The sequence below is a fragment of the Sarcophilus harrisii genome, chromosome 3 (genome assembly GCF_902635505.1).
Source record: "Sarcophilus harrisii chromosome 3, mSarHar1.11, whole genome shotgun sequence".
NCBI lineage: Eukaryota > Metazoa > Chordata > Mammalia > Dasyuromorphia > Dasyuridae > Sarcophilus > Sarcophilus harrisii.
In genome coordinates this window covers 609,737,839-609,745,627 of record NC_045428.1, presented here as the reverse complement: position 1 = coordinate 609,745,627, position 7,789 = coordinate 609,737,839, and positions in this window count along the sequence as shown.

The following is a 7,789-nucleotide window of genomic DNA, read 5'->3' as shown; positions in this document are numbered from 1 at the left end:
CTCAGTTCTAATGCAGAAAAGGAGGGTGGCAAGCAGTGAAACTGAGGCAAAACAATTCAGGGAAACAGGCAGGATACTTTAGGGAAATTGAGGCAGGACACTAAAAGGGAACTGTGGCATACTTAGAAATAAAAGTTATCTGAACAGGAAAATTACTCCCCTCTCATCCAGTCACAGAGACCCAGGAGGCACTGAAGCCTTTGGGATCCCCCTGGTTTGAGTGTCAGAGCTTTCCCTCCCATTGGCACTCTGCCTTCCCATCTTCCTGACTCAGCACAGACTGCTTGAACCAGGAAGAAGGAAGGCTAAGAAATGTTGAAATTGGAAGGATGGCTCTAGATGGAAGCAGCAGAGTAAGCTGGGGAAGCCTGGGATCCAGCTGTCTAGTGTAAGGAGAGTGTGGGGAGGAAAGCTTGAGAGCTCTAAATAAAGAGGGGCCAGGGAAGCTGGAGGCCTGGGAAAGGAGAGCCAGATATGGTTTGGGAGAAAGATGTTCTGACTCAGCTCCTGACAGGAAGATCAGGGACACTGAATGACAGAAGGCTCTTGGGGACAGAGCCTGGGAAAGCAGCATGACTGTGCCCTGAGGTCTACCTAGCAGCTGGAGAGGTTGCCTGGAACCATCTGGTAGACCCTAAAAGCAACCTGGACACAGGGAGCCTGAACCTGATAGGGCAGTAGCCCAAGAGCCTGGGGGATAAGAGGGAGAGAGGGAGAGCCAGCTAGAGTTTTAGTGCCCACATCCAGAGTGGGTCCTCAGGGCAGGCAGAACTTTTGAATCTATCAGGGGCCTAAGTTAGAAGGCAGAACCATCATGTTTCTAATTAGGATCCAGGAACAAGGTGGGACTCCTGGGTCCTTGTGGGCAAGGTCTGAAATTGGGAAAAAATGAATCAATGATAAATCCCAGGATGGTAACCTCCAAAAGTCAGAACATGTTTTGGGTGTGAAAAACAGCGACGTAGGTGGTTGTGGAGGGATTGTTCAATAGCCAAGTCTGGTAGAGCAGCATATTTCCTGAGACGGTTAAGGTCAGATGACCACTCACCCCCAAAACTGGCAAAGAGAAAGACAACTAGCAAAAGTTCAGAGGTGGGAAGGAGGAAAGAGGTTGGTGGACCTACCTGGGACCTGCACCTAGAGAGCTGGCTTGCAGAAGGCAGAGAGGTCTCAGCTCCAAAAGTTCCAGTTTCCAGTCAGTTCAGTCTTGGAATTTCTCCTGGGCCAAAACTTCCCACATTCCTCAGCCCCTGAGACTTCCCAAAAGGGCTGTTTCCTTTAATCCCTCACAGGACCAGGATCTCAGACCCTCCCCAAATCCAGGCCTCCATTTTGTACAATGTCTTGACCACTGGAATGGCTCAACTTCTGCCCTGGACTCCTCCCAGGTTTCTAACTCCACCCCAAGTGCTCATTTTCCACGTGGATCACCACCCACCAGGCTCTTCATCTCTGAGATGTCCTCTGCCACCCAAGCCTCCACCACCACCCTCCCTCTTTCACAGCTCTGAGGTTCACTCCTAACACTTCAGAGCAGAAAGGGTGCTTAGATAAAACTTGGGCATCAGCCTAACAGAAAGTAGTGGGTCCTATACTTGAGGTGGTGACAATCAAATCAACTTTGGGAAAATAGGAATTCTTTCCACTGTGAATCCAGATTGATTAGATTTTCTCCTAATCTAAATTGGAATAAGGGCTCACTTAAAGTCAGACTTTTCTTCCATTCCAATAATAGGGATATTTGAGCCTCTACAAGTGATGGGGTGAACCCTGAACTGTCCAAATGATGGGGGTGAACTCTGAAACTTTCTTCTGACAGAGACCCACCCTTGAGGGCAGTTAAGGGTCTTATTCAGTTGGAGATCTGTCCAAAGATGTGGTCTCACCCTCTGTTGAATTGAAGATTAGCCTGGGACCACTCCCAATAACTCAAACTCCCAGTTAAGTGATTTTATTCAATTGGAGATCTCAGCCTGAGTGCCTTGAAACTCTAAGATAAGTAATCTCTTTTCACCTGGAAATCTAGGCCTGGGGGCATTGACAACATTGAAGGAATCTCATTCAATAGAAGCCCCAGTCTGAGACTGCCAATAAAAACAACTCTGAACCCTAAATCTTTGCAGAAGTTCTGAAACAGGATTATGTTTTACAAGAACCTCTCTTAGTAAAGTTGGCCTGCCAGGATTTTTGCCCACTGTGAGATATTCTCTTCTCAGTGTTAACCTTGGTTTTTCCCTACTAGGACCTTTTACCTTCTGAGAAGTCTGTCTTCCTAGGAAAGCAGGCTTCTCAGTGCAATAAAATTCCTTTGGCCTCAGATTTTGGGGTTTGTGAATTCTTTCACACGGGCCCTGAGCCAACCAGAGGGATTCCCACCCCACTTCTCACATCTCTTCACTAGCACCACATCACAAGCACATCACTTTAAATCTGACTATCGGTATTTGATTAGGAGCTATAGAAATAAACATTCAGCATACTTGGATCAGAATGACCCCATTCTGGATGATTTTAGAAAGGCCTGAGAGATTCACATCAACCAATGCTAAGTGAAATGAGTAGAACCAGGAGATTATTATACACGACAATATCAATATTATATGACAATCAATTCTGGTAAATTTCCCACAATGAGATGGTTGATGCCAATTCCAATGTTCTCGTGATGAAGAGAGCCATCTACACCCAGAGAGAATTGTAGGAACTGAATGTGGAACACAGCATAACATTCTCCCTCTTTTTGTTAATGTTTGCTAGCATTTTGACTTCTTACTCATTTACTTTCTTTTTTAAAATCTGATTTCTCTTGTGCAGCAAGAGAATTGTATAAATATGTTTATACATATTGAATTTAAGGTGGAGGTACCTTTTGGTTTTACACTTTAAATAGTCCCTAAAGTAAACATCCCTCCACCACTGACCATCATCCTCATTGGCTGAGGGTCCTACATTCAACTACCCAGGAAATTCAACTTTGGCCAATAAGTACATAGTTGTCCATATTTGATCGAAGTAGGAGAAACTCTCCTGGATTTATCATTGATTCACATTTTCCCAATTTCAAACCTTGCCCATAAGGACCCAGGAGTTCTGCCTTGTTCCTGGATCCTGATTAGAAACATGGTGGTTCTGCCTTCTGACTTAGGCCCCTGATAGACTCAAGAGTTCTATCCAGATGTATACATTGTTTTCTTTACAATTCAGAGATGAAGGTTACTATATTACCAGCTCTCCACCCCCACCTGCTTTCTCACTTCCTTCTTCCTCTTGCTCAATTTTTATAATTGTTTCCTTTTGCCTTTTCCTAGCCCATCATCATACACAATTCAATCCGAATCTACACTTGTCTAGTTATGTTGGTAACATTTTCTCACATACAAGTAAATAATTGGTCTCAATGTATGTCTTGCAATTAATCTTTAAAGTTTTCCTTTTTCTGGATCTTTTCTATTAAATTTTCCAATGAGTCCTGGTCTATTTCTTACAAATACATAAAAGCTTTTCAGTTTCTCAAAAGTCTGCTTTTTCCCTCATTCCATATGCTATTCCAGATTTCTGAGTAAATTGTTCAGGATGCAACTCGAGTTCTTTTGTTCTTTGAAATTTAATGTAACCAAACCTATGATCTTTTAGAGTAGAAACCACTGGATTTGTGAAATCCTGACTATTTCTGCAATATTGAAGTTGATAAAAGTTTCAAGGATTTTTTTTAAAACCTCTTCCATAATTTCTTGGATTGCTTTTATTTCTGCTCCACTAATATTTCCTTGATCTCTTACTTGATTTTTAAATTTCTTTTTATGATCTTCCAGGAACTCCTTTTGGGCTTGTTGTATACTTTGGATGTTACTCTTTGGGACAGGAATGGCTTGTTTTTAACCTCATTATCTTCTGAATATTAACCCCAGATCTTCTTGTATTTTTACCACTAGATATTTGACTTCCATCTCTTATTAAATATGCTGATTGTCTATTTTATCATTTTTTCATAAAACCAAGTTTATTAATGCATTTGCTATTTACTGAGTTTTATTAATCTCATCTTTAACTTTTAGAATTTCAAATTTAGTATTTAATTGGAGATTTTCCTTCTCTTTTTCAGTTCTTTTATATACTCAACTCATTGGTTTCCATTTTCTTAATTCTACTGATGTAAGAAGTTAGTCATATAAAATATGCTCTGACCATGTCTTTTGCTGTATTCCAAAGGTTTTGGTATATTGTCTTATTGTCATGATTTTATATTTGTTCTGTAACCAACTCATTAAGATTCAGGTGTTTAATCTCCAATTACTTTTTAATGTATTTCCATGGTCCTTTATTAAAGAAAAATTTTAGTGCATTTTAACCTGAAAAAGTTTGTACAGATGCAGAAACTCAAATAGGAATAGGTTAAATGGCTTACCCAAAGTCACATAGAGAACTTGGATCCTGCACATTCAGAAAAAACCTTCTTATCTGTTGCATCCACCAATCTAAAATTATCATTACAAAATAAATATCCAACAGAACAAAAATTGGAAGAAACTGAGTAAAATGACTGAACTTATACCATGGAACATTATACAGGAATTATAAGGAATCTTGGGATTATCCCAAAGAGATCATAAAGAAGGAAAGGGACCTGTATGTGACAGAATGTTTGTGGCAGCCCTGTTTGTAGTGGCTAGAAACTGGAAACTGAGTGGATACCCATCAATTGGAGAATGGCTGAATAAATTGTGGTATATGAATATTATGGAATATTATTGTTCTGTAAGAAATGACCAATAAGATGATTTCAGAAAGGCCTAGAGAGACTTACACGAACTGATGCTGAGTGAAAAGAAGCGGGGCCAAGAGATCATTATATACCTCAATAACAATACTATATGATGACCAGTTCTGATGGACCTGGCCATCCTCAGCAATGAGATCAACCAAATCAGTTCCAATGGAGCAGTAATGAACTGAACCAACTACACTCCGAGAAAGAACTCTGGGAGATAACTAAAAACCATTGCATTGAATTCCCAATCCCTATATTTTGCCCACCTGCATTTTGGATTTCTTCACAGGCTAATTGTACAATATTTCAGAATCCGATTCTTTTGTATAGTAAAATAAGGGCTTGGCATGTATACTTATTGTGTATCTAATGTATATTTTAATATATTTAAAATCTACTGGTCATCCTGCCATCTGGGGGAGGGTGGAGGAAGGAGGAAAAATTGGAACAAGAGGTTTGGCAATTGTCAATGCTGTAAAGATTACCATGCATATAACCTGTAAATAAAAGGCTATTAAATAAAAAAAAAAAAAAAAAAAAGAAATCTTGGGATTTCAGAGAAAACTCAATTCATTTTCAGAACTTTATAAACAGTATAAAATTGCAATGTCCAATAAGATCTGTGCTGTAGAAAGAGGCCTTCCTTCATTTATTATATTCATAAATTTTATCTGCATTCAAATTTCTATACAAAGTATGACATCTCGATGAAAGCCTTTCTGCAAACATAATTCTTGTACTATTTCTTTCCAGTGTGGATATTGTGATGTCTAGTGACCTTTATGTTCCGGTTAAAGGCAGGTCTTCATTCAGCATATTTGTAAGTCTTCTCTTCACTATGTATCCTCAGATGTAAACTAAGATATAAATCGAGTGTAAAATTCTTCCCAAGGCAAGTACATGGGGGATTTCTTCCCAAGCAAAAAATCCCTGTTGACTAACAAGCTGTTCTCTATCTTTAAGCCTTTGTACATGATTTCGATCTTCTAAGACTTTTGGGATGGCAATTAGGGGATGAAGTAAGCCTGAATGATTTACCACATGAGGTTTTTCTTCTAATATGGAACATCTCATTTCTAATCAGGGATTAATGTGTATTAAAAATTTTACCATATTCCAGACACTCAAAAGTTTTTCTCTAAAGACCATTGTGAAATAAAATTCGAGCTTTGCCTGAAGGTTTCCCCATTTATGAGATTTATCCCACATAGATTTTCTGATGTCTACCCAGCCCAGACCACTGTGTGAAAGGCATTCCACATTCATTACATTCATAAGGCTTCTCTGATGTAAATCAAGGTAGAGGTGCTTTGTGAAAACCTTTCCACATTGATTATACTCATAAGCCTTCTTTCCAGAGTGCATTCTCTGATGTTTACTAAGACTGGAGTGGTATGGGAAAATCTTTCCACATGTTACATTCATAAGGTTTCTCTCCAGTGTTGATTTTTTGATGTTCATGAAGATTGGAGCAATATGTGAAAGCCTTTCCACATTGATGACATTCATAAGGCTTCTCTCCAGTGTGGATTCTCTGATGTTTAGCAAGATTGGAGCTCTGCAGGACCAGGAGATCATTATATACTTCAACAACAATACTATATGATGACCAGTTCTGATGGACCTGGCCATCCTCAGCAACAGATCAACCAAATCATTTCCAGTGGAGCAGTAATGAACTAAACCAGCTACGCCAGAGAAAGAACTCTGGGAGATGACTAAAAACCATTACATTGAACTCCCAATCCCTATATTTATGCCCACCTGCATTTTGATCTCCTTCACAAGCTAATTGTACAATATTTCAGAGTCTGATTCTTTTTGTACAGCAAAATAACGTTTTGGTCATGTATACTTATTGTGTATCTAATTTATATTTTAATATATTTAACATCTACTGGTCATCCTGCCATTTAGGGAGGGGTGGGGGTAAGAGGTGAAAAATTGGAACAAGAGGTTTGGCAATTGTTAATGCTGTAAACTTACCCATGCATATAACCTGTAAATAAAAGGCTATTAAATAAATTTTAAAAAATGGAAAAAAAAAACAAATTATTCAATGAGATAAGGCACTCCTATATACAGAATTAATACATTGCTTTTGAACCTGATATTTAATCAATGTTCTCACCCTTTTGTCAACAGATGCTGTAAACTATCAACACTTTTGTAAATTTTTAAAAATGAATTTCTTGGACCAAAATCATCATTACTTGGTGACTGAAATTTTTAATTCACCAGACTGGATTTTGTAATCAAGGCATGTGAGACATGGTTGAATCTTTGAAGACTTTCTAGTGTTTATGGGTCTTGCTTATGTATCAATTGTGTAACTTTCACTAACCCAGAATCATCTTTAGACTCCAGTGAAGCATCACATTAAAGCTACTCTGTATATACTTTATAATAATAAAATACTTTGACATTTCAAAAAAAAAAAAAAAGATTGGAGCTCTGTTGAAAGCCTTTCCACATTCATTACATTCATAGGGTTTTCTCCAGTGTGGATTCTCTGATATAGAACAAGTTTAGAGTTACATCTGAAACTCTTTCCACACTGATAACATTCTAAGGTTTTTGCCCAATGTGAATTCTCTGGGGTTTAACAAAAACTTGTTTAACTTTTTTCTAACAAAAGTCTAATAAGACTAGAACTTCATCTAAGACTTCCCACATTCATTACACTCATAAGGTTTCTCTTCAGTGTGGATTCTATGATGTTCTATGAAACTCTTGTGTTTGAAATTTTTCCTCAGTCAATACACTCATAAGACTTCTCTCCACTGTGGATTCTCCAATGGACAGTGAGATTGGAACACTGTGTGAAAGAATTTTTACATTCATAAGGCTTTTCCCCAATCTGGACTTTCTGATCTTCATGGAGATTCTAACTGGGTATGAAAACCTTTTCATATTCACTACATTCATAAGGCTTCTCTTCAGTGTGGATTCTCTGATGGTTATGAAGTCTATCACTACATATGAAAGGCTTTCCACATTCATTACATTGATAAAGCTTTT